At 46.3% G+C, this 27,741-nt stretch overlaps 1 long non-coding RNA gene across 1 annotated transcript; it reads right to left on the bottom strand.

Moving 5' to 3' along the window:
- Positions 1 to 27,741, bottom strand: LOC147659174 (uncharacterized). Its single transcript, XR_015307304.1, has 3 exons — positions 27,691 to 27,741; positions 25,734 to 25,851; positions 1 to 744 (listed from the first exon to the last, which is right to left on the bottom strand). It is a non-coding gene; the product is annotated as an uncharacterized LOC147659174 (long non-coding RNA).

Here is a 27,741-nt window from a genome sequence, read left to right as displayed (position 1 = left end):
GAAGATGAGGATTTATTTACATTAGCTATATCGCAACGGTGATCCATTTTTATATTTAACAGTTTTACATATCACTCCTGCACGACAGATAATGTTGAGGCGATTTACATAGAATTACAGAACAGTACACAATAAAAGGGAAACAATTTGAGATGGTCATGAACACAATAAAGTGTTGAATTTTTAAGGTTTTTGCAAGAGTGAGCAGAGTGGGTCGAGGTGTTATATCCCGAAGCAGATAGTCTCGAACTTGCGTAACTGGTTAAAACGGTTGTTGAACAATGGTGATTTTCCAATCTTTTCGTTGTTAACGTGTCAGCTTCGGAGTCTTCTTTCAGTGTCTTTTCTTTGATGGTATCCAGAAGAAACCTTTAGTTGTAACTTTCTTTTATGCAGTGTGTGCTTCCTCTCTAGAATTACATGATGCTTTAGATGAACGTTATTTTGTCATGCTGAGGCAATTTGTCTTTCTGATAATATTTCAGATGAGGATGCTGAAGCGGTCTTTCTACATTATTTCTGATGCTGTGTGCACAGATATGCTTTGCTCTGGGTTAATGAAATGCAAAATTAGAGACTTCACTTACAGGTATAGTACTTTCCTCGCCACACTTAGATTTTTGGAAATTGTTTAAACGTAGAATGCTGGATGTCCTTCAGTTTTTCAAAATAATCCTTCTTATGGCACTGACATTCAGTTGCTTAGTGCTAAATCTTGCTTTCTTCGTCCGTAATTTCAATCACCTGTAGCATTAAAATTAAATAGTTAATACATGTACATTTCCAAAAATATAATTTACAAGCCAAATCAATGCAGAATTTTGAAAATGTTGAGCTGTTTTTTAGACAGAGCAGAGTGTAGAATGGTAGCCTGAGCGTACTTGGATGTAGGAGTGAGGATTTATAGAATTTTCAACTTTTTATTAAGCTCACAAAGGTTACATGTACCCTAAGGAGTTGCAACATAGAATCCCAAAAGCAGAAATTAAAGTCATATGCACTGGCACCAAACAAATATAAAAAAAATATATACTATTAATACTATTATACTATACTATTAATTAATTTGTAATGCAGATTTCTGGGAAGGGAATGACTCCTCCACGGACAACAGGTGTTTTCCCCTGCCCTAAGTTACCACCTACTTGTATCTGGTTTCCTGACTTTTGAGTTTTGGCCTCTGCCTAAAGCAAACCTATTGTGTGCTGCGAGGACTATGCCTAGACCTATCCCTCAACTATGGTCCAGAGTATGAATCAAGGGCAATGAAATTAAGGCGTACTTTCATGTGTCCATTTTATTCCACTTGATTATCAGTTGTTAGGTTTTCCTGCACCTAGATTTACTGGGTGCAGAAAACCAGGACACGATCTTTTTCCAGACAGAAAAATTTGACTGAAAAGACGCACAAGACTCTGGGTGCAGCAGAAGCAGCCAAGACTTATGCCGTTTTTTTTTCACTAACTGGGGGAAACACACAATTCTTCCCTCTGCTGGTATTCACAGTTGTTTTCGGCCTGTGATTCGGCGTTGAGTGCAGAGCGTATTGATTAGAGCCGAGGGGCCGAGCCGAAGAGGAGTTAACGAGCGAGCGGAGCCTGGGACGACTGCCAGGGTTTGCTTTGTGACCGGTTCCCGCTTCACCCGTGTCCTACTATACGGGCGCTTTAAGTTCTACAAATCTGCTTTGGGGGCAGGAACGGACGCTGCCGGCACCGCGGTGCTAAGGCGCTTGTGTTGCTGCTCGTGTGGCGGCTGCTGCAAGGCACAGAGGAGCCTTGGCCTGCCACCTGATTTATGTCAAAAATGTGTTCATTAATTCCACAGGCAAAAATTACATCATCACTTGGTCCCACGCAGGGGATCAGAAAGCTTCAACAGAATTATAACAGGTGGACAAAGTGCATTGATCAATATAAACCAGCTCCTCCTCTTATTAGATCAGCCAAATGAAAGATACAGCTTCTAAGTGCCCCAGAGCTGAGACACAGAGATGAAAAAGAAAAAAAAGAAGAAGATCATGCAACTTTGCTAAGCCAGCAGATAGGTCTAAAGAAAACTTAACAGCCTTCTGTAACGGTAATTTCTCCAGGTTGCTCCACCGGGGTGTTGTATGCAGAATAGCCAAAAAGCGTGGACAAACTCATCCTAACATGGGATAAGTAATTATGAATCTAACAAGGAACAAAGAAAAAAACCACAAAAAAAAATCCACCCCCACCCATGGTGTTCAAAAGTTTATTATGTTTTTGGCTCTCAATGAGGGCCACATAAAATAAACGCACAATTATACAACATTAATTACAATAAAGTCACACTAAACAAAACAAAAAGGAAACACTTCATATTCACTGGTCGAGCAATCATCTAACATCTCCCTATGTATCATTAATAAATATCTAAAAATCCTTTAAAAAAATAAAAAATTCTGAAGCAGAACATTTCATTTGGAGGACAATAAAGTGCATGGAAAAAGGTTTTTACATTTAAAATTCCTAATTGTAGACAAATTGGTTTTAACCATTTATAGCGCAATGGGCGTAGTGCGGGACAAATAAACAAGACATGATTACGATCCTGTACAGCATTATGACAGAGATTACATATTGGAGATACACCATACCACTTTGCAAAAAGGAGATTTAGTGGGAGCAAATCTTGTCTTAAAAGGTACCATAACCTACGGACTCTATGAGGAATATTCCAAGTAAGGTATTGTTGGGCCAGCTTTGGTGTATATGTGTTTAACAGTGATTGCCTTTCTTTTTTTCTCGGTTGGGCAAGCATATCCAATTTATAACAGAGTTCCCAAGATGCACGTTTTAATTTAGACTTTAGCTCAGAGGGAGTAAGTAAGAACAAAGTGCTTACATCCAGCTCTAACAGAATTACTGCTTTTCTAAAGTTTTTTACTAACAGAGAAAACTCGTTAAAATTGCCCAGGAGTTCCCTTTTAATGGCTTCCCGTAAGGAACCCGATTTACCTCTAGCCAAACAGGCTACCCATCTTACGAGGGCAATCAACCCCTGTACCCAACAACTTCGGAGTCCGAATTCCAGCCTGCATGAAGATACAGAGCAAGCTGTATTGAGGGAAGAGATTTTTCTTAGTACCTTTCCTTCCGTTTTTTGCAAGAATCCCCAATGTTTTAACTCCACTAATTCAATTCCATACAGTAGAGTTGCAGGTATCTTTGCTCTAAATACATCCAAAAATAGTATAAAGTGTCTCTTCCCCGTGGCATTGTACAAGGAACATAACCCCATGCCATGAGCCAATGCTTTACGTGAATTGTGCTCAATGTGGGGTTTCTCACTTAGGTTTGCTGAGATTATTTTACCTAAGAAGGTGTAGGTTTTAACCACCTCTAGTTTCTGTCCTCCTATAGCCCAACTATAACTTTCAGACCTACATTTTTTCTTTCCAAAAATGCACATAATTTTACTTTTCGAAGCATTGATCTTCATGTAATGTGCTTCTGCGAATTGGTTTAATGCATGTAGGCGGTTAGACAAGCCCTTCGGGGTTAAATCTAAGATGAGTATATCGTCTGCATACATTAGAACCGATATAGGTGACCCTCCAATTATCGGGGCTAGTCCCCCACAAGCTGCAATGGAAGTAGGTAGGTCTGCTGTATATAGTGAAAACAATATAGGGGCCAGTATACACCCTTGTTTCAACCCATTCGGAGAAGGGATAGAGTGAGAAAGACCCCTTTCTCCGCCTTGTAGCACCTTACACCACGTGTTCGAGTGAAGAGATTTTACCAATTCAAGTAACTGCATTGGCATGCCCAATGCAGCAAGCTTTCTCCACAGCGTTGGACGATCTACCTTGTCAAACGCTGTGGAGAAGTCTATAAATGCCAAGTATATGCCACCACCTCGAACACGTACATATTTGTCAACAATCACCTGTAATGCTGTCAAATTATCAAGAGTACCATGCTCTTTACGAAATCCTGTTTGTTCCAAGGGTAAAATACCATTTAATTCTACCCATTCAGTAATTAACATTAAAAGACATTTGGCGAACATTTTTCCTATTGAGTCCAATGGAGCTATTAAACGATAATTCGTAGGCTTATCCCGCTCTCCCTTATCGGATTGTTTCTGCCTACCTTTGGAGCGCAACGGACCTGCTGTTTAGCGGACCTTCCCCTCTTCACCACCATCCACGACTCGCCGGACCCGCTTCGCGGGTCCCGCAGCGCGTCGACCGGCAGAGGGCTGCATCAGGATCAAAGGAGGAGCGCGGGGTCAGGCAAGTGTTCCAGCGGGGCTGCGAGCAAGGCAGGGGACTCCAGTGACCAGGAGCCCCTGCGCGCCCAACCAGCAACACCTGGGCTGCTCTCCCCGCTGGCCACGCCCCCCGCACACGGAGTGAAAAGTAGCCTTCTCCCCAGCGCCTGTGGGACACCTTATCGGATTGTTTCTGCCTACCTTTGGAGCGCAGCGGACCTGCTGTTTAGCGGACCTTCCCCTCTTCACCACCATCCACGACTCGCCGGACCCGCTTCGCGGGTCCCGCAGCGCGTCGACCGGCAGAGGGCTGCATCAGGATCAAAGGAGGAGCGCGGGGTCAGGCAAGTGTTCCAGCGGGGCTGCGAGCAAGGCAGGGGACTCCAGTGACCAGTAGCCCCTGCGCGCCCAACCAGCAACACCTGGGCTGCTCTCCCCGCTGGCCACGCCCCCGCACACGGAGTGAAAAGTAGCCTTCTCCCCAGCGCCTGTGGGACACCTTATCGGATTGTTTCTGCCTACCTTTGGAGCGCAGCGGACCTGCTGTTTAGCGGACCTTCCCCTCTTCACCACCATCCACGACTCGCCGGACCCGCTTCGCGGGTCCCGCAGCGCGTCGACCGGCAGAGGGCTGCATTAGGATCAAAGGAGGAGCGCGGGGTCAGGCAAGTGTTCCAGCGGGGCTGCGAGCAAGGCAGGGGACTCCAGTGACCAGGAGCCCCTGCGCGCCCAACCAGCAACACCTGGGCTGCTCTCCCCGCTGGCCACGCCCCCCCCCGCCTATCACCGAATGACAGCACAGCAGTAGTATTACTAGGAGTGCAGTATCCCCGCCTCGCGGGAGCGAGCGGGAGCGACCGGGAGAAGCCCGGGACAAGGGTGGGACCGTCTGTGGCCGTCCGGGGCCGCAGGAGGCCGGGCTGGGCCAGGATATTTTCACCTTACCCGCAGTAAGCAGTGACTTTGCTCTTTGACATTTGGGACTGTTAGCATTGTATTTGAGTCGTTATTCCAATCCCCATATTCCGTTTTCCCTGTTAACATGAGCCATTCTGCTCCTCCAGGTGTTAGCGTCTCCATTGGGTCCCCTTGATAAATTCTTCAAGAAATCTGCCAAGGAGGTCGATATGGACCTGCTTTTGGCCGAAAGGAGAGCTGAGCGTAGACGCTCAATTGAGCAGCTAAAGAGTATTCCACTGCCAGTCCTTAATCTTACTAAGGACCTCCCAACCCAAGGTTTGAGCGTTATTGACGCTGACACGACTGATCTCAATCTCACCCCTAGCATATTTAGGTTCCCTGCTATCTCCCCGCCTTGTAGTAGTGCTACTAGTGGAGGCCAGCTGATCTGTCCCCCTATTAACCACTCTAGTATTATAGAAATAAATATCCCTGAGTCACATAGTAGGGAAGCAGATACTTCCCCTATGCGGCCCATTTTGTCTCTGGGTTGTATAGTCCCAGGAGAGACTATGCCGGAGGCGAATGGCCTATTGCCAGGCCGCTCGTCCAACATAGCTCTAGGGGTGGTTCACTCCCCTCCAAGGAAGAAGAGGCGTAAAGGGGGGGTAAAAAGGAAAGGACGTAGTCACCACATCCTACCTCTACCGAAACCCACCACAAATAGTGTGTTGGGCCAACCCCCTACAGCAGAGTCCCGCACCACTGTCGCTGGTGAGCATGCAGTCCCCGACGTAGTAACTTCTGAGTCTGTGTCCCTAGGGGTTAATGAAGCGACTCTTGACATCATGGGGAAACTTATCAAATCTTATATGCTTCCTCTGCTGGAACGTGTAAGGGTTATGGGCGAAAAATTGGATCGCCTTGTGGCGTCCTTTGAATCGTCTCATACCTCAGGCTTAGATAAGATCAAAGGCCCCCCCAGTAACCCTGCAAGCTTACCTCATGCTGCAGGTGCATTAACCAAAGGCACTAGTCATTCTTCCTCCACTACCACCAAAACACTCACTTCCAATTCCACCAAATCTGTTTCCATATCAAGCAAAGCACCGTTAGTGGTTGCGAAATCCTCAACATTACAACCTTCTGTGGCAGCTACCCCTAGTGTGGCATCTACTAAACCATTGGCCAAGAGGGCAGTACCAGCAAAAAAGAATGGGATGGGCAAATCTGCTGATGCAAATTGCAAACAGAAGAAACTTTTACCTTCAAAAAGAAATGTAGACCTGCCGCCCGATTCTCTAAACTTTGTTATTGTCATGACAGGTGTGCCACCATTACAGGAAGGTGACAGGGAAAATGACGATAGTCTAAAAAATAAAGTCATCTTCTGGTTAAAAACAAACAGACCCCTTCCTCCGAAACTTAATGGGGACATCGTCACGGTTAGAAGATGTCAGTGGGTTGGGGTGCGTCCTAAGGACATTGAGGGGGATATTGTCATTATCAATTTTTGAGATCATAGGGTTGTATCCCACCTCACTGACTGGTATGTGGGGAACAATGAGGGTGGGATTTCCACAAGGAATCTAGGCTACTTCTACCCCGAAACCTTGACTAACCCACTCAAAAGTCAGCCTGGTGGTTCTATTAAATCCAAATACCCCCCCAAATGGTCCAACTTCACATCAAGCTTCCATGTTCCCCACTTTAACCCCGAAGCTCTATATCGCTCGTATATCCAATCTACCTATAACTGTCCTCCTCAAACGCCGGGCTGGGCTAAGCCTTATATCCAGCCTTCTGGTCCTCCGACATCCTTGGGAATGCCTTTTTCTAATAATCCCCCGTACCCCTTGATCCCCCCTACACCAGCTTTTACACAGGCTCTGCAGCCCCCCAGCTTATTTCCAGCCTTTTCTAATCCCAACAGGCCCCCCCATCCTAAAGATTTGTGGAACATCCCACTGAGAAACTTATACGATCCTCTTTCAGGGCTGTCGTCTAATGATTGACAATCTTGTCAGAAAGGCAACGACGCCCAGTTTAATTCTCATGTGGGAGTGGTTCCGTGTATTTGCCCTCGCAATGCGGTAAGTGTAAAAGTTTCAGTCGTGGGTTGTGAGGAAGGTAACCCTGTTCACCCAATTGGGTGGGTCACTTCTCCTCCGTCTCATGACATTCTGCCCCCTTCTGTTGCTTCTGCTACAGGCTCACTTTCAGTACAGGCATTACAGGTTGGGGTTTGTAGGATGCCAATTGAAGGGGTTCCTGCTGAGGTTTCCCCATCCATAGTAAGTCTCCAACAATCCGGTGAATCCTCTCTTGTAGATGTCATTGTTCCGGGTGCACAAGTCCCTCTTAAGGGTACCACGCTGGGTTGCTGGAATGTGGCGGGTATAGATTCCTACATATGTATACCTGAATGGGCTGACTTCATCAGACAAGGTGACGTCTGGTCCTTTCAGGAGACATGGTCAACTCTTCCGGTTTATCTCCCAGGTTATCTGAGTTTTAACAAACCCGCAGTCAGAGGTCAAAGAGGCAGGGCCATGGGGGGTCTTACTGTTTGGGTGCGCCAATCAGTAGGAGTCTCTGTTAAAGAAATTTATATTGACTGCCCTGATATCCTCATTGTTAGCCTGAAGCTCAATAGTGGGTTGGTTATTTTGTTGTTTAATGTGTATGCCAGAGGAACACCGGGTGGTCGTGTATCAACTACCCTAACACTCTTAGATGAATTTCTTGGCTCCTCACAGCTAGAGGGTCATGTGGTGGTTACGGGAGATTTCAATACTTGTTTCGAACCACTAAGCGGGGAGGATGGGATGTTAACGGAGGCCGAGGACTCGACATGGGGAATTCCTCAACTAGAGCTATCTCCGATCACTAAATGGTCCCAAAGTGCCACTTTCATCAAAGGCCTATGTCTGAATTGGGGACTGCGTGCCCTAAACGGTCGTACTAGATCGGACAGATTGGGCAACCCAACATTCTTTAATGGAAGGTTTAGTAGTCGCATCGACTACATTTTAGTCGATGTAACTATGTGGCCCCTAGTCTCGGATATGTTAATTAGACCTCGGCCTGAAAGCGATCACGAACCTCTCCTAGCAGAACTGAAGGATTTCAGTTTTGCCGGGCCCTCTGTGCACCCCTCCAATGTTGTACATGAGGCCATGGTATTAACAAATGATATGAGGAGGGTTCGGTGGCCTAAGGTTGCCGTGGACGTGAATGCACGCACTAAAATAAGATCCCTGGTTTCTGACTCCCTAAGTTTATTTGAGCATTGTGATGACTCGAACCAAATATCTCACAAAATTTCCGACATCCATGCTAGTTTGTTAACATCCCTTAAGACCTTATTTATTAAAATAGTTGCAAAAAAGGGCACTGGAAAGCCGAGGAAGCCCGCGAACTGGTTTGATGATGAGTGTGGCACATCTCATTCAAACCTGTTCAAAGCTCTAAAATCTAGGAACCCAGCCCTAATTAAATCTTCCAGGAAGGCCTACAATATAGCTAAGAGGCGGGCTAAAGCCGCCTGGGATGAAGATCGCTGGGCTCTCCTTGTTGAGGCCTGTGGCTCTAGGAATCTCACGCACTTTTGGCACCTCCTTAAATGGGGAAAGTCCCTGGATGATCGACCTAGCCCTGCTTCTGTCGACCAACAAAAATGGGTGTCCCATTTCGAGGAACAGTTCAGGTGCCTCAGGGAAGGGGAAACACCCATTGGCTGGCCGCTGTCCTTTGACACCCTTGTATTTTCGGCCAAAGAGGTTGAAAACGTCCTGAACACCATCCCCAGGGGCAAAGCGCCCGGCCCGGATTGTATTCCTGCAGATATTTTTCAACAGGATCAAGACCTTTGGGTACCCTATCTACTGCACCTGGCTAACACGCTGGCCAGGGGAGCAAAGGTGCCTGTTTCTTGGGCGGGTGCCAAGATTTTGCCCATCTTCAAGAAGGGTGATCGGTCGGTTCCTTCTAACTACCGGCCGATCAGCCTTATTGATGCTGTCCAAAAGATAGTGTCACGACTTGTCCTATCCTGGGTCCAGGCCTGGATTGAGGAATATAATATTCTTACCCCTCTCCAAGCAGGGTTCAGACCCCATGTAAGTACCCTGGATCAGGCTTTTCGGTTTATGTTACTACACTGGAAGACGGTCACTCTGGGCAAAGGTAACCTCTTTGCGGCTTTCGTAGACCTTCGGTCTGCGTTTGATCTTGTTCCGAGGGTTGGGCTCTGGAACTGCCTTCTGGAATTGGGTATGCCTCCCTCTCTGGTTCGTATCATCGTTAACCTTCATGCTGAGACCTACGCTTTTGTAAGATGGGGCAAACCTGGTGAGGTGACTAATAAGTTTCCTGTGTTGAAAGGTGTCAGACAGGGATGTGTTTTGGCACCAACCCTGTTCTCCCTATACATTAATAGAGTCACCAAGTACTTTGAGGGCTGTCCCACAGATGCTCCTAGTTTGGCTGGCATGAAGATCCCTCTGCTCATGTTCGCTGACGACACTCTCCTGATCTCGATAACCAGACAGGGATTACAGCTAGCACTGTCGAGGTTTGAGAGTTTCTGTAGTGAGCATGAGCTGGAGGTGAACGTTGCCAAGACCAAATTTATGGTCATGAGGGGACACAAACAGGTTAAGGCTAGGGTCACTATGGGGAATTCCCCCTTAGAGCAGACCAAGCATTTTACCTATTTGGGTGTTTCATTTAGCGACACACTAAACTGGTCCCACCAGATCGAGCTCCTGACCCTGAAACACCAACAGTTGGGTGGAGCTTTGATCAAGGAACATAAAAGCTCATTTACCAAACCTATGTCACCGCTGATGAAGATCTATGGTGGGAAGGTTTTATCGGCGGTGCTATATGGTGCTGAGCTATGGGGTGGAAGCAACTTGGATTCCTTGAAACACGCCCAAAACAAGTTCCTAAGGATGGCAATTGGTCTGCCACAATCGACACCTTTAATCCCCCTTCTATACGATCTGGGGTGTCACTCGGTGGTCGATTGTGCTAGATATCGACCGATCTCATTCTGGCGACGCCTGTGGACAACCCCAGACCTACACCACTATGCTGAAGCCTGTCTGGAGTTAAAAAACTCTCCGGGAGCCTTAAAAATCGGATGGTTCAGAGATCTCAAGGCTACTCTTCAATCTTTGGGCCTCACTGAGTTGTGGTTGTCGCCTGAGACAGCCACATTTCCATCTAAAAATGAGCTGAAAAAATGTTATTGGGCCTGGGTGTTGCTCAATACTTTTTGAAAAACAAGCCCAAGTAGTCTTTCAGGTTTATTTTTGGTACACAAAGATCTACCCAGGTTAGAAAAATTCTGGGAAACCATTACCAAACCTCTGGACCGTAAACTCTTTTTTCAATTCAGATGTGGCACACTCCCTATTGGGGACTTCACCAATAAATGGGGAAAAGCTAGTCTGGGGCTTTGTGCAAACTGTCAAGGGTGTGGGGAAAGTATATCTCATTTTCTGTTTGTGTGCCCCCTATACTCTGCTCCCAGATCTAAGTGGCTCAAACCAGTTTGTAGTCAACTAGGCACTCGCTCGTCTGCTGAGGCCCTGAGATTGTTAAAAACTAATCTGGATCCGCTCAATGTTGTCGGGGTTGCAAAGTTCCTTGGCTGGGCCTGGGTTATCAGAAGCAGGTTTATTAAACTAAATTAGCAGTGACTGTTTTATTTTGTATTATTGTGGTATCCGGTATCTGTAACTCTTTTAAACTTTTATATATTTCTGCATGAAGTTATTCGATGTCAATGATTTAATACTGATTTTATATATGTTATTGTGTATTTTGTATTTATGTCTTTTATGATGAATTAATCGAATAAAGACTTCTTGAACCGAAAAAAAATAAAAAATAAAAAAATATGGGAATTAATATACTTCCCCTCCAAGAGTTGGGGACTGATCTTGATATGAAGCATGCGTGAAACACTGGAAGAAGAATCCTACTCCAAGAGGTGACATCTTGCTTAATTATTGACATGGGCAACTCGTCCGGACCCATAGCTCCGGAAGAGCGCATACTCTTTATCACGGAAGCTATGGATTTCTCGGTCGGGAGTTCTATATTATGCTCTCTATTCGGGGCTAGGTCCCGATTATCACCCTCTACACCGTTTGATGCGTATAAACTAGATATAAATAATATCCAGACATCTTCCGCAATAGAGATGGGGATGGGGGTGGTTCTTGCTCCACATCCCTTCCCTATTATGGACCAGAATTCTCTAGATTTGTTAAAGGCCGAAGCCTCTCTTAGCCTAATCCAGAGGGAATCTTCTTTTTCTCTTTTTAATTTTGTTCTCAGTCTGACCCTCCTTCTTTTTAGTAAGGCTAACTTATGCTCATTTTCCCTAGATCTATTAAGGTACTGTTGCCTCACAAGTTTATTTATTTCCTTATTTAAAGGTAATAATATACTAGGAGGGAAGTGCAACTTCTTAGGATTTCTAATTTTCTTTGCTGTCATGATAAGCTTCTTCATAAGGATTTCGAAGTGAAGAAATTCCCTACCCTGCCATTCATCTAATTCTAGTAAAGTTTGGGCAAGAATATTTTGTACATCCTTCATAGTGGTAGAGTCCCAGAAGCATCTTCCAGACTTACAATTAATAGAAACTCCTTTATTGACTAAAGACCAAGAGTCAGTATCTGGAGGTTGTAATGAGACAGTTATGTTGATCATATTATGTTCGCTCAAGGAGGAATGAGAGATCATTATGTCTCGAATGAAAGAGAACGTATCATAGTCCGTAATTACATAATCCAGGATGGATTCACCCCTAAATGACCTATGTGTAAAATTAGCAGGAATGTCGGAAGGCATCCTACCGTTTACAATTAGCCCCTCTAAATAGGTAAGTTCTTCAAGCAATATCTTTCCTCTTTTATTAGTTTTTATTTTACTAGGAAAGATTGCTTGAGGTATATTATATGCTTCTTCCTTGGATTTGTTTCTAAACATGTCTGAACTAAAGTTAGACACTTTGCTATTTAAGTCACCCATGAGTAAGATATATGGGGGCTGATCGAGCTCTAATAATTGTTTTACATAAGAAAACATTCGCTTTAAGACAATGTTAAAAGTATCTTCAGGTTGAATGTATGCATTTAAAATTACAAGCGAAGACCGTCTACCTACTGACGCTAGATTATTGATAGTTATTGATTGAAAAAGATTACTAGTGTCCGTGTAATGGGAAAATTGCCATTGTAATGAGTTAGATAAAAAACAGGCAATTCCACCTTTTGCATGACTTTTTTTTGAAGGTGTAGCGGCGGCCTCAAGAACAAAATAATCTTTCCCCCCCATATAGGATATTTTTACACCATGTTTCCTGAATACATAGCACATCTGCGTTCAAAGAAAATAGAAAATCAAGCTTCTCTGGGCAATTATGGAGTCCTGCTGCATTCCAGGAGATGACTTTTAGTTGTCTGTTAAAGATGTTGAAATAGTCGTGAATTGTTCGATGTGTTATTCGATAAAACTCCTGGTAACCAATTCCACAGCTGATTATCTTCTGTTAGAGGAATATCCATATTCTCAGGAAGAGGGAGTACCTGAGAAACCATGCGTTTACCTCTAGAGACCCAGATTTTTAGATCTTTATTATGGGTGGACGGGTCTTCCTGCCTAGAACCCAACTTTGTAGTTCCTTCTCTAAAGAAAATACGCTTTCCATTATTAAAAAAGAGTAACACGTCAATCCCTCTACGTTGAAATGCTTCCGCTTGTTGGAAGACAAGGTTAGCAATTATTTTTGAACAAAATTTTACCCTTGCTCGTTGCCCATTTTAAAACCTTATTGCTGAGACCAAGTCAATATCACTTGACAGAATAAGTTTTAAGCTTTCAATATCCTTAAGGCAATTAAGCAAACAAGATCTGTTCAAATTTAGGTCAAAATCGAATAAGGGAAGAAAATCCAATGTCAAGGTATCCACACATGGGATAGAAACTTTCAATGGCTGAATGGTTGAAGTCGTAGTCACTTCAGATGGAAGCCGAAAAATAGGTGCAGATGGATTAAGTACCCTTGTTACTGTAGGCATATTTCTTGTGTCTTCATCAACTGGTGCTGGGGGTTCTATCCCATTAACCTCGGAACATAGAACTCCCCCATTCATAGTGCTGTCAACAGGGGTACCTTCTACTACAGGGTTAGTGATACAACCCACTGCCTCTTTACCGGGAGTATCCAATAATGAGCTATCTGCAATTTCTATAACATCAGGCGCTTCAGTTATTATGTGCTTTTGAAAAATAATTTGCCTCCTTCTTTTCTTCTTGTACTTGCGAACAGGCTTCCTATTTTTCCCTTTGTTCTTTTTACTTTTTTCTTTTACTGTTCCCTTAGTCACTAAAGTTCCTTCAGGTTCTTTTTTATCCTGATTAAAGATGGGAAAAAGTTAATTTCCAGCAGTTTGGTTAACCTCTACCAAACTTTCTTCCTTCACGGTTGGTTCCAATTCTTTCATCCGGTTTAAGGAAGATGGGGTAGGGGTCTTGGAAGGCTCATGAATATCTACCTTTAATGTCATCCCCACCGGTGCATTTTTTCTCAATGAATTATTACTGTCTATGACATTTTGGATAACAGATTCAGTAGGGGGAATAGTCCCATTCTCAGCATTTTTAGCCAGTAATACTTTCAATATCTCAGTAACTGAGTCCAAAATGCAATCAGAACTCCCTGCAAATTTACCCAGTAAGAGTAATATAGAAGCCAGTAAATGTTCAAGTGCTATCAGAGAATCAGAAATCGGTTTTTCATTTTTTGGGTAACCAGATGCAGTAAGAGAGCAGATCCCTGATAGATTAAGTTGCGGAGATTTCAAATCACTCTGCATTGAGGGGATGTCATTAGATGTTATAGAGGGAGTGCTACTATATAGCAGTAATCCTGATGGCGTTGCTCCATTTGGAGTTTTACTAGGATCAGGCTGGTTCAAAATTCTCTCGTCCATATAGCGACCACAAAGTTCGAGATCGATACTGGACGAAATAGATACTTCTCCTATATCCTCCTCCTGATTTTCTGTGCCCTTAAGAGTATTATGCTGAAGTACTTTTGAATTTGTTAACATAGGATCAGAGTGGTCTCCTTTGGATAAACATACTGGGAGGATTGCATCATTAGTCGGAGTCCGGGAAGGCGAGTTTTTTTCCGCAGGTAGTTCAAGATTAAAATCTTTCACTACATCAGACTGCGGTTCCGTCTGTGTTATCATCTCATCATCAGTTATTATTGGAACTTCCATAGGTTTGTTCACAGGTTTTTCCCAAATTTGCAATAACTGCATCTGTCCCTTAAGTTGTACGCTATTTTCATATTTATTCCTCAAGGGTTTAGATCTGGTTTTTATACATGACCTCCCCCCTAGGACTCTTCCAGAGCGTAATTTCTTTGCTGTCATAATGTGTGGAGAATTTCTAACCAGGCAGCAGGCTTGTAAAAGCAGAATATATGAATGTTTTTTAAATTTAAATAAACAAACAGTCAATAAAATACGAATCCACAGGGAATTGATGTAAATGCTCGGCCAGTCGACAAATATATCTCCTCACAGTTTACACATCTGCAAACATTATAAGGTCTTACTTAAAATGAAATGAAAATACCGGGGCCCAGCCCGGCCTACCTCGGCCACAGAGGGCCACAGAGGGCCCGCCCTTTGCCCGGGCTTCGCCCCGGGCGCTCCCGGGACGCGGGGGTGACGCCTCTTTAAAGCGCCGCCTGGCGCGCTCTGGTCGCGGTATTCTCGCAGCTGGGGCTGGCGGGAAATGTTGTTTCCAGGCCCCGCTGACCTCCGGTATTGGATGCCCCCCTCCGCTCGGCGGCCGTTAGGTGGTTGGTGCGGCGGCGGGAGGGGATGAAAACGGACCCAGCAACAGCACAAATTGCAGGAGATGCAGTCCACAGCAGGTAGTGATCCCGATATGTGTAGGAGCTTCACCCGCTCCACCGGGGTGACGCCTCTTTAAAGCGCCGCCTGGCGCGCTCTGGTCGCGGTATTCTCGCCCCTGGGGCTGGCGGGAAATGTAGTTTCCAGGCCCCGCTGACCTCCGGTATTGGATGCCCCCTCCGCTCGGCGGCCGTTAGGTGGTTGGTGCGGCGGCGGGAGGGGGATGAAAACGTACCCAGCAACAGCACAAATTGCAGGAGATGCAGTCCACAGCAGGTAGTGATCCCGATATGTGTAGGAGCTTCACCCGCTCCACCGGGGTGACGCCTCTTTAAAGCGCCGCCTGGCGCGCTCTGGTCGCGGTATTCTCGCCCCTGGGGCTGGCGGGAAATGTAGTTTCCAGGCCCCGCTGACCTCCGGTATTGGATGCCCCCTCCGCTCGGCGGCCGTTAGGTGGTTGGTGCGGCGGCGGGAGGGGGATGAAAACATACCCAGCAACAGCACAAATTGCAGGAGATGCAGTCCACAGCAGGTAGTGATCCCGATATGTGTAGGAGCTTCACCCGCTCCACCGGGGTGACGCCTCTTTAAAGCGCCGCCTGGCGCGCTCTGGTCGCGGTATTCTCGCCCCTGGGGCTGGCGGGAAATGTAGTTTCCAGGCCCCGCTGACCTCCGGTATTGGATGCCCCCTCCGCTCGGCGGCCGTTAGGTGGTTGGTGCGGCGGCGGGAGGGGGATGAAAACGGACCCAGCAACAGCACAAATTGCAGGAGATGCAGTCCACAGCAGGTAGTGATCCCGATATGTGTAGGAGCTTCACCCGCTCCACCGGGGTGACGCCTCTTTAAAGCGCCGCCTGGCGCGCTCTGGTCGCGGTATTCTCGCCCCTGGGGCTGGCGGGAAATGTAGTTTCCAGGCCCCGCTGACCTCCGGTATTGGATGCCCCCCTCCGCTCGGCGGCCGTTAGGTGGTTGGTGCGGCGGCGGGAGGGGATGAAAACGGACCCAGCAACAGCAAAAATTGCAGGAGATGCAGTCCACAGCAGGTAGTGATCCCGATATGTGTAGGAGCTTCACCCGCTCCACCGGGGTGACGCCTCTTTAAAGCGCCGCCTGGGGCGATCTGGTCGCGGTATTCTCGCCGCTGGGGCTGGCGGGAAATGTAGTTTCCAGGTCCCGCTGACCTCCGGTATTGGATGCCCCCTCCGCTCGGCGGCCGTTAGGTGGTTGGTGCGGCGGCGGGAGGGGGATGAAAACGGACCCAGCAACAGCCCAAATTGCAGGAGATGCAGTCCACAGCAGGTAGTGATCCCGATATGTGTAGGAGCTTCCCATGGTGGCTAAAAAAAAATCCACCCCCCACCCCATCCATGGTGGCGGTGTGTTCATACTAACGAGAGGTTGGTCGACACTGGGATTGTGATCAAAACTGGAAGAGATGGCGGGCTCTGATGGTGGAGGGACACACCGCAGACGGACGGCCCTGGGAGAGGAAGGAGACAAGGGGGCCCCATTTAAATTCGAAATTCTTATAATTATCCCTGAAAATATCAGCCATACGTTCTAGACTAAGCAGTCTCCAAAGACGCGGGTGCCATAAGGAAATAGCTGTAGCCTCCCTGCTCTTCAAGGCGGCTGCCAGGGTGACCTTAGCTGCCCCACACGCACCACTCTTAAAGTATGGGACTCAATTCCGGGCGACGACAGGTGGACTTATTTTCCATCCCCATTCACTCCAATCCATTTCAATCCAGCTTTCCCCCCCGGCCCAACATGAGGGACCCTTTGATGCCTGGAGAAGGGGAGGCTGCTTGTCTCTAATACATTTGTTCCACAATTTTGATCCCCTTACTTTTGATCAATGTCAAAGGGACTTTGAATGGAAGAACACGGAAAGATATCAGTATATCCAATTGATGCACTGGGCCCTCACACCTCAGATACGGGAGGCTGCTCCTCGACCTCTCACAAAATTTGAGGCCTTTCGCACCAAGACTGCTAACATGAAAGGGGTGATCTCATTTATCTATAGCTTCCTCCTTAAAACAGTGCTTTCCCTACACCCCCGGTATATGTTTAAGTGGGAAGACTTAATTCACCGTTTTATTTCCGATGAGGAATGGACGCATCTATGGTACGACATTGCACGCTTCAATTATTCCTCAGAACTCAGGGATCTGCTGCCTGATTTTACGTATACACCAATCATTGACGTGGCTCTGGAACAAATCTCGCATTAAAGATACGTCAATATATAAATATCTAGGCGTGAAAATTGACAACGCCGGCCGATTCATTGCACAAAGGTCTTGCATCAAAGGCAAAGGGATAGCTCTGGCAATTGCTTTAAAAACCTTGAATAACAAGCTATCTGGTCCATCATTAACACCACTGGTACAAGCTATCCGAGCAAAACTTCTGCCAACAATCACTTATGGAAGCGAGGTTTTACGAGGCAGAGATGCAATAATACTTGACAATACAATCACAGCTGCATATAGAATCATCTTTAGTCTTCCTAAGTGGACCTCCCCATCACAGATTAGGCTGGAGTTTGGCATTCAACAACAGCTCCTGGGACACCAGGGGGCCTATATCTGTGTATGGGACAAAGTGAGGAAATCTGCACAGGGAACCTTGAACGATCATCTATGGAGGGAAATAGAGCAGACTTCGACCTCGCCTGCAGCCAAATATCTTGCAAAAAGTCTTGTAAACACCGGGCTGGAACAGCTCTGGGCATCCTCCTTAGACCATAAAACCTTCAACAAACTGGTTAAGAAATCTATCAAACACCAGTCGTGGGTACAAGACAAAACAGTTTTTGCAAAAAGAACGCATGCTTGGATGATTTTGAATTCTTACTCGGCAAAAGCTCCTCAGAACTATTTGGGCATGGGCTATGCAAAAAAGACAAAAATGTGCTTCTTAAAATACAGATTTGGGCTGCTGCCCTGCATCCAGCATTTCCCGCACTGGTTAAAAAAGAAAGCAGGTTTGTCATGCCGGCTATGCGGTCATAGAGAAGAAGACATGATTCACTTACTATGCTCTTGCGAGAAATTGCTGGATGAGAGGAAATTCCTTTTAAAACAACACTTTATTCGGCTTGGGATACGTACACGGAGCGCAGTACTAACATGCTTTTCATCTCAGGACCCTCAATTGAGCTGCGGCCTGGTAAAATTTTTGAAGGCTGTGGGGGACAAAATGCCAGGTCCAGAATATTGAATTGACTTGGTTCCAACTTGTCTTGTAACACAAATCATACTTAATATCAAATACTGAGAGATAACTGAATGGCTGATATGATTTTAAAATTACTAAGAAAAGAACATAAATGTTCATACAATGATGGTTTTAAACATATGGGATTTTACATTGTGCTTCAATTTTTATGTTTTGTATTGCATTGCATTGGTTTTAATTAACGGTGCAAATAAAATTACTTACTTACTTACAATCATTGAGCAGAACAGAGATGAGCAGAAGAGTGGAGGGAAGTGTTAAAACGGTAAGGGCACACCCAGCTTGCTTGCTAATCTGCACGCAAATAAAAGCACAAGCTTGCCAACAAACTGTAAAGCAAAATTGAAAACTAGGTTAGCAAACTTCAAGCGCTGGCTCGAGCATCCCGTGGGGCCGTCGGTAGATTAGCCTTGTGCGGAGTTATAGGTCAAATGTCACGTTTACCGTCTCCATAATAGAGAGTGGGAGGAAGGTGCTGGGCAGTAGAGAGGAGAGCAGGGCCAGGGGAGAGGGAGGCCTGTATTTAGGGTTGCCCGCGGGCCTCCTACATCGGCTCCAGACAGTCCAGAATGCGGCTGTTCGGCTGGTCTGCGGGGTTTCCCTACGCACCCATATTTCGCCACATCGCAGAGCATTACATTGGCTTCCAATCCATCAAAGAGCTGCATTCAAAGCCATGACCTTAGCCCATCGAGCAACTAGGGGTAGGGGATCGGCCTACCTCTCTGTTAGTATCCGTCCTTATTGTAACTCTCGGAACCTCCGTTCCAACTCCCAACATCTGCTTTCCATACCAAGATTCAGGAAAGCACGTTCTGGAGGTAAAACCTTCCAGGTCTGTGCCACAACTCTCTGGAACAAACTCCCGATCGCAATTAGGATGATCCAGGAAGAATTACCCTTTCGTAAGGCACTAAAAACTTTTCTCTTTTGTTAATTCCCCCAGGACTATCACTCTGCTTTCACTCAGAAGCGCCGGGACACCCCGTTGGGGTAGCTGCGCGCTATATAAATTACACAAATAATAATATGCGCTGGCTCGAGCATCCGGTGGGGCCGTCGGTAGATTAGCCTTGTGCGGAGTTATAGGTCAAATGGCACGTTTACCGTCTCCATAACAGAGAGTGAGAGGAGGGTGCTGGGCAGTAGAGAGGAGAGCAGGGCCAGGGGAGAAGGAGGCTGGGAGCACAGAGAGAGAGGAGACGGACAACAGGGATGGAGGAATTGAACTTTCAATCACTTCCCTTTCCCCCCATTCCCCCTACTGACTTCCTGGTAGTCCGCTCTCTTTCATCTTCCCCCCCCCATCACTTGCCTCTTAATGTACCGCCCTCCTCAGCCCTCACCTTCATTCTTGCCGGCATTTCAAGACCTGTTGGCCAACTTGGTGGTCAACTACGCCTCGGTCTTGGTGCTAGGGGACTTCAATTACTGGCCCTCAGACCAACATGAGTGCTCAGCCTCAAAAGAATTCACAGATTGCCTTTCGTCCCTCAACTTCGTGTCACACATATCCGTCCCCACTCATTCCCATGGGCACACACTGGACCAGGTTTGGTCCCTCAACCTCCCTGTGGCCTCGGCTGCTGTCTCGCCGTGCCCATGGTCCGACCATGCCCTTATCTCCTTCTCCATTCTCCGTGATCTGATGCCCAAAACTCCGCACGCCAAAAACACCTGGGAGCGGAATTGGAATAGACTGGATTATCCCTCCTTGACCTCCCTGCTCCACAACTCCACCCCCACTGCTGGCTTATCATCTGCCTCTCAAGCCAAGGCCATCAACACCTGGCTGGCTGGAGGCTGCGACTCAGTGGCGCCCCTACGCCGCATTTCCATCCGCCGACCAAAGGACTCCAATAGATGGTTCAATGACCACCTAAAAGATCTCAAACTGAGCGCCCGACGAGCGGAGAGGCAATGAAGGAAAAATTACAGTCCCTTATCAAAAACCCACTTTTTATCATCACTGGCCAAATACAAAACAGCAATCCTTGCTGCAAAAACCACCTACTTTTCGTCAAAAATAACTTCTGCAGAAAACAAACCCAGGGAAATCTTCGGCATAGTGAATGACCTGGCATTCTCAGACCGAACCTCGCCCCAAATCCCTCCCTCCCAGCCTCTCTGCGACCAACTTAACACCTACTTCTTAGACAAAATTGCTACCATCAAGACCAACATCCCACCACCCTCGTCTGCCTTCGTCGATCCCTCCCCCCCTTCCGTCCAATGCCTTCTTACCTCCTTTCCCCCCCTCACTCAGGACTCTTTTCTGGAGATACTCCCCAAAGTGAAGTCGGGGTCTCCCGCGGACGTCTGCCCGGCACGAGTCCTGCAGCAAATTTACTCCGGCTGCCCTGACCCCCCCATTGCTTTCCTCAACAGCTCCCTGGCACAGGGCGTAGTGACCCCTGCGCTAAAGGCAGCTACCATAGTGCCCATCCTGAAAAAACCTGGCGCGGACCCTTCCATCTCGGCCAACTACCGCCCCATCTCCCTGTTACCCTTTCTGGGCAAGGTGATGGAACGCCACGTCACCGCGGCACTCAGCACCCATGTTGAGGCTAATGGGGGGCTGGCATCCCGCCAAGCCGGGTTCCGTCCCAGGCATTCGACCGAATCAGTCGTGGTCTCAGTCTTAGACAAACTCAGAGAGGGCATGGATGAGGACAAACACCAGGCACTGGTCCTCCTTGATCTCTCCGCCGCCTTTGACACGGTGGACCATACCATCTTACTTACCCGTGTCAAGGCGGCCGGCATCGGGGGATCAGCTCTGGTCTGGCTCTCCTCCTTTCTGAGGGACCGCACTCAGGCGGTCCGGCTAGGCGACTTCACGGCCACTCCTCTCCCTGTCACCTGCGGTGTTCCCCAGGGATCCTCTCTCTCCCCCTTACTTTTCAATCTTTATATCTTTCCTCTTATCTTCGCACTCCAGCAGCTGGAGGTCACCGTTTATAATTACGCGGACGACCTCCAGCTCATCTTTGATCTGTCCCCTTCTCCTCTCTCTGTCTCTAATTTCCAGTCAACTATGACATTCATCAGGGACTGGATGAACCACAACCACCTCAAGCTGAACCCGGATAAAACCGAGCTGGTTCTCACTGGTGGTTCATCCAGCCCCTGGAACTCTCTCTTCTGGCCCCCCTCTCTTGGTCCCGCACCGTCCCCCTCTACCACGGTCAAAACACTGGGTGTCAAAATAAACAACCAGCTCACTCTCCATTCACAAGTTAGTTCCGTGGTCTCTTCCTGCTTCCTCACTCTCCGCACTATCCGCACTGTCTCCCGCTTCTTTTCCCCCCAGGCACTCAAGATTATCATGGCCGCACTGGTGATATCGCGACTGGACTACGCAAACGCTCTCTACCATGGCATCCCCGCGTACAGCTTGCGTAGACTCCAGACTATCCAAAACCAGGCGGCCCGGCTGGTGTACGGCCTCCCTCGTTATCACCATTCCACCCCCCTTCTCAGGGAGCTTCACTGGCTCCCTGTAAAAGAACGTTCCCTTTTTAAGATTGGCTGCATGGTCTTCCAGGCCCGCCAGGGCACTGCCCCCGCTTTCATCTCTTCATTAATCAATCCTTATGTACCTGCAAGAGAACTTCGGTCTTCCTCCAAGTCCCTTCTTCAGATCCCTCGCTTCACACGTAAAAAGTGGGGCGGGTCCAACTTCTCCACCCTGGCTCCAACATTCTGGAACTCACTCCCTGACCACCTCCGCTCTGCCACCCAGTATCTCCCCTTTCGTAGAGATCTGAAAACGTTCCTCTTCAGCCAGGCCTTTCCCACTTAAACTCTCTTAAAATCTCCTCGTATCTTTTCTTCTGGTCTTTTTCCCTCAGTTGCTGAACCCCCTAGCGCCAAGAAACCGCAAGGTGTACGCTGCGCTCTAGAAATGTTTTAAATTAGAAATTAGAAATTAGGAGTGCTGAGAGCGGAGACAGGGAAGGCCAGGGGAAGAGACAGAGCCGAGACAGAAGGAAAGCGAGAGTCAACAAAAACAAAGGGAGACGGGGCAGATGAGGCCTGAGAGCAGAGATCGAGAGAGACACATTGCAGATGGGACGGGTATCGGCAATGAAGAGGTGAATGAAAGATTAGTAGGAATTAAGTAAGAGCAGATAAAAGAACGGCACAAACAGGGGGGGGGCAGAGGCTTACCTCATGTCCTGTTAAGACGCTGCTCGAGCAGCAAAATTGCAGCCTCAAGGGAGTGAAATGTTTGGATTCGGGGGCGTTTTTGGCCGGAATGACGTTCACAAAGGGGCAGAGAGGGAAAAAATCTCGGGAACACCCACGAATCTGCTCCGACAATGATGGGCAGATATCTCTTCCAATGGCTTGCCTCCATTTATGGGGCTAGCCAATGGAAGAGAGAGGAGGGACAACAGCCGTACTGTTGTAACATAAGATTTCGCCTGCGCGAACGCTGCTGTGCAGCGGACGCCAGGCAAAACCTAAAAAACTACAAATGCATCAGATATAGTGAGATTGAACACTGGAAACAACCATAACCAAATATCATATTGTGAAGGTGAGGGTAAACAAATGTCTCCAACAAAACCCTTCTACCCTCTATTTAATAAGGATCTATCGGAGGTACAAGCAGTTATGAAAAATAAATGCCTAAACAATCAAGCTGATAGTAAAAAAATGATAGAGAATGGGATTCAGTCCTTAGAAATGCTGCAAGTGGAGGAAAGTAATAAACAGGTGGAAAGTAAGCCTTCACAAGAGGAAACAAATAGAGCAAAGAGTGAGAGTATCAGAGGGGATGAAACGAATAGAGATTTGTTAAGTGGTGCAGGTAATTTTTACGCCGGAATATTAATCTAAGGGTAATAATGAAACAACTTGCAAACAACCGGACCCAACGCAAGATGGCAGGAGTATGCAAAGCATGTGCATCTACAGCACACATGCCTCAAACAGAGGATTAATGGCCCCAAATCCCTGCCGTGGAATCTGGTCATGTTGTGGCTGAATGTGCCATGTGTTGTGGCAGGCTATAGTGCTTGGTGTGATTTGGTCATTTTTGACAAGGTGGCGTGCTGAACGGTTAGGCAAATTTTGAATTTCTTTGTTTTTCGGATCGTGTGATATAGTGCGGTACCTACCGTATGATGTAAATAAATTACATTGCTAATATACCATAAGGATGTGGGGTGAGTGTTATTATGGCCGAAGCCTTGCTGATTATATATAGAATAACAGGTCTGGGAGGTCACTACTGACTAGAGCAGGTTAGCAGCTGCACAGGCCTTGGGCACTGATCCTATTGAGGATAATATGTGACGGGCACTGGTGACTGAGTTGGCTAGCAACAACGCTGGCCTCTGTTATTCATTACATGCAGGGTAACAATGCATGTCAAAAATTGACTGGAACTGGTTGGCAGTAGAGTTGACCTCTGGTTTTGAATATTCGCAGGATTTAAGGTACAGGGTTCACTCCTGACTGGAGTTACTTAGCAGGATATTAGGTCCCAGGGAGCCAATACTGACTGAAGCTGGTTAGTATGATCACTAGTCCCAAGGTGCTACTAATGACTCAAGTTGGCTAGAATGATAACAGGTCCCAGGGGCCAGTACTAACAGGAGCTGGCTAGTAGGCTTACTTACAGGTCCAAGGGGCCACTACTGACTGGAGCAGGCTCAAAGAATAACAGGTGCAGGGGAGTCGGGTGTGAGTGTCACCTGTAACCATAGCTGGCTAGAAGCATTGACGACCTTTGGTATTAAATGCAGGATTCAAGGTCACAGGAGGCACTGCTGAATACAGCTGGATAGCAGCAGTGGTGGCCTCTAGGAAGAAGGAATTGAGAAAGCATAACTGGATATACTGGTTTCTTTAATACCGATAATTGTTTACACATCATACACATCAATGCCACAACGTGCATTGATATATTACATTACCAAATTACAATATTCTTATATAATTTGATGTGCCTGTTCGCCTTAATATGCCTGCACAGTTATATGATTCTATTAGGGCCCAGAACCATTTTATTTAGTGAAGTCCATCTGCACACTTTCCTGCATCTTGTAGTAAATTGAATATTGACAAACAGAAGTGTTATTTCCAGAAACAGTGAATTCTGCAGCTTGTCTGTGTATCTTTTACCTGCACCTCACGGACTCCTCACATTCCTCTCGAGAGAAGATCCTGCCTCCTACTCATTAGTGTTGTTTTAGTAACTGTTTCTATCACGTGTTCAGGTTTCATTGACTTGTATTAGGAGAAAAGTGTATAAAAATACATTGTGTAGCATTAACATTATATACTCCAACTTGCTTTAGGGTGGATGCTCTCGTTCATTGCAAAGACAAATGTCACTTGTTAGTTTGCTTGGCCTTTTGCTATTTTTGCATTAAATGTATGATAGATTTGTTGGCCTCCAGGTGTGTAGTGTTTTATTTTATATAGCACAAAAGATGACGAGGAAAATGACAGTCCAGTATACACATTCTTCATATAAATCAACTCACAGTATACTGTTCTGGAGGTTCAGTCCCACAGACATTATCTCTAACTGAACGCCCTAGGAAGCATGTGCTTTTAAAACCAGTTTCCCTCTGATGCGGCGTCCTCGCTATTGGATAAGTCAGTTTGTCCTGAATTTTAGGAAGGTTACTGTATCTAGTGCACTCTGTTAGACAGCGCTCACCTGTAGTAGTAAGATGTTAATAGGCACCTTATCACCTATGCACGGTGCAGGGCTTTGAGTTACAGAGCTCCTCACGCTGTGGAGAAGATTAGGTCACATTTACCCATTTTCCCATATTTGGTCCTGATGAAATGCCAACAGATTGCTCCATGACTACACAAGGCATGAAAAAGGTTGACCTGAAGTATAGACCCCAGCTTACCAGCAGGTCCATAGGTGATCAACACTTTCACACAGTGATAGGGGCCATTAGTTCCTCAATTTCTCTGCCACTGTTTTTAATCTCAACATGGACCAGGAAGATCACATTAACTATATTGCGGCAACTTGTCGATAGTTGATCTTATATTCAGACTTTCACCAATCTCACATCTTATGACACAACATCCTCTGTCCTACTATGCTCATCCGGCATACTTAATATAAGATCTGCGACAAAGTGCCCTCTTGTGGAGCCCATCAGGCATTGTAGCGCCGGCCTGGTGAGGACATGCTTCCTAGGGTGTCTGCGTTCAGTTACAAATAATGTCTCTGGGACCTAACCTCCGGAACAGTATACTGTGATTTGACTGTTTTATTTTAACAAATGTACATAGCAGATATTGGCCCTTCCTTGTTTCGCAAAATGATCGGATACCTGCCTCGGAGCGCACTTCTTACAGACGAGTGTGGGTTTATCCTGTTGCTGCTAAAAGCTCCTTACCTGTGCGAGTTATCGGGAACGATGAAGGGGCAGACCCAAACCAGCCACATGTGGAGATGAATGACAAATACTGAAAAATTAACAGAGCTTCCAAGCTGGTGACCATTACTTAATTGACCTTGAAAATAAAAGACACGTTTTTAGTATTCTGGTGACTCATGACCATAAAAAACAAAGGTTATAAATTCAATATTGTGTCAAATACTTAAAAAATGGAACTGGGTGTGCTGAATCGGATGTTGTCCTAGGTCATGTGTGACACCTTCCACCACTATTGCTTATGGGACTTGTAGTTTTGTTTTACTCATTAAAAGGATAGTCTCTAAAGTCCCAGTGTTCTAAGCGATGTTGGTCAAAATCAGAGGCCTGAGAGAGGATGAAGCATGACACTGCTCTGCTTAGCAGTGAGATGACTGACAGTTCCCCAGCCCTTCCATTCTTTGACCTACAGAGGCTCGTTGGCCAATCATATTTTTTTGCAACAACAAAGAAACTTATATTGCAGCTTGTGTCAACTGAAGAGATAAAACGCCTGAGCCTGTTTTATCAACTATAGACAAACATGAACAATCAAGAACATGAGTTTCTGGAAAACTATCAAGCACCCAATCAGAATCAGCCGCCCTTCACACCCAGGAATTCTTGAGGCTTTGGAGAGGGTAAATTGCACGTGGTATAAGAGGAACACTACATGACTCAAAGCTCACTTCTCAGGGATGTACTGAACTACCAGCCTCACGGCACACTTAGCCAGCTCTTCACCTCCTCCTCCTCAAACTGATGACCAGCTATCAGGGCAAATGAGCCTGCAGCAAAGCATCGCTGGCTTGGTTCCACACCGGACCAGGCAAGGTGGTCAACTCCATACTCCTCCGAGTCAGCAAGCACTCTGGTCGAGCCAGTCCTAACCCCACATGAATGTTCCCCATCACAACTATGTTAATGGTACAAAGTTATGTTTCTGCCAAATGACTGAGTCAAAAATTGAAAGGTTTTACTATGAAGTGCTGAAAGAGAAATCATTAAGTTTTTCAATATTTCTGAGTCTGCCACAGTACACAGGAGCATTATTTCTCTACAGCAAAAAATCATATATGTGCCCTGTAGAAAGCACGTTTGAATGAAACATGGAATGCATTGCAGCCAACAATCCGTGCAACAACATAGAGTGCAAGATAACTGTTATTATTCCAGCAGAACAAAGTGCCATTCCTAATGTGTATGTCATTTAAAAGACAAACCCAGAAAAATGTATGGTCAGTGTTGTTCTTCTGCCAGTTAAAAGACAATCTCCGTTAATGTGCCAGGAAATAAAATACTATGAGAAATCCTACTCTATGGCAGGGTGCTGCTGCCACTGTATTGCAGGTTACTTCCAATATAATCTGATTTATACATAGATACTCCAGGGTGCTGCCAGCTATCGGGCCTGCACACAGAATACGGGAGCCACTCAGGAAGGAGGTAAGCTCTTCATTTCACCTTAAGCCCTTAGGTTACATTCACAGCCTGATGGGTCCGGAGAACTTTATCCGCGCTCTAACTACACCGAGCAGATAGACGTAGCCCAACATAGGCTGTGTTGTGTGCTGGGTGATGCCTTGCATCATATTATCGTTGGCGGGAGGATGAAGCTCTGATAGGAGCTACTACAAGAAGAGCAGAGAAACAGGACCACAGATCATCACAGAGCGACAACTGCCCAGAAGCTGAAGAAAGAACTCTGGAACAGCAAACCTCCTGCACCCCAGAGATTTTCCAGGATAAGCAAATGATGGTAATGAAATGCAAACTGCAGCATTAAGGTCACACACGACAACATCTTTCCCTTTAAACCAAAGATAACAGCATACAATAAAAAACTAAAGAAAAAGCAACAAAACTAGAAAATGCATTTCCAAATGCTGCAAAAAAGAAACAGTTAATACAAATGAACAATATTAAACTTTGTTGGTACCTTGGTAATGTGCTTACTTCTGGGCTTCACTCCATCTGCAGCAATAACGCT

The sequence above is a fragment of the Lissotriton vulgaris genome, unplaced genomic scaffold, assembly GCF_964263255.1.
Source record: "Lissotriton vulgaris unplaced genomic scaffold, aLisVul1.2 SCAFFOLD_1408, whole genome shotgun sequence".
NCBI classification, from domain to species: Eukaryota; Metazoa; Chordata; class Amphibia; order Caudata; family Salamandridae; genus Lissotriton; species Lissotriton vulgaris.
Note: the sequence above shows the minus strand (reverse complement) of the source record. Positions and strands in the feature narration are given on the sequence as shown.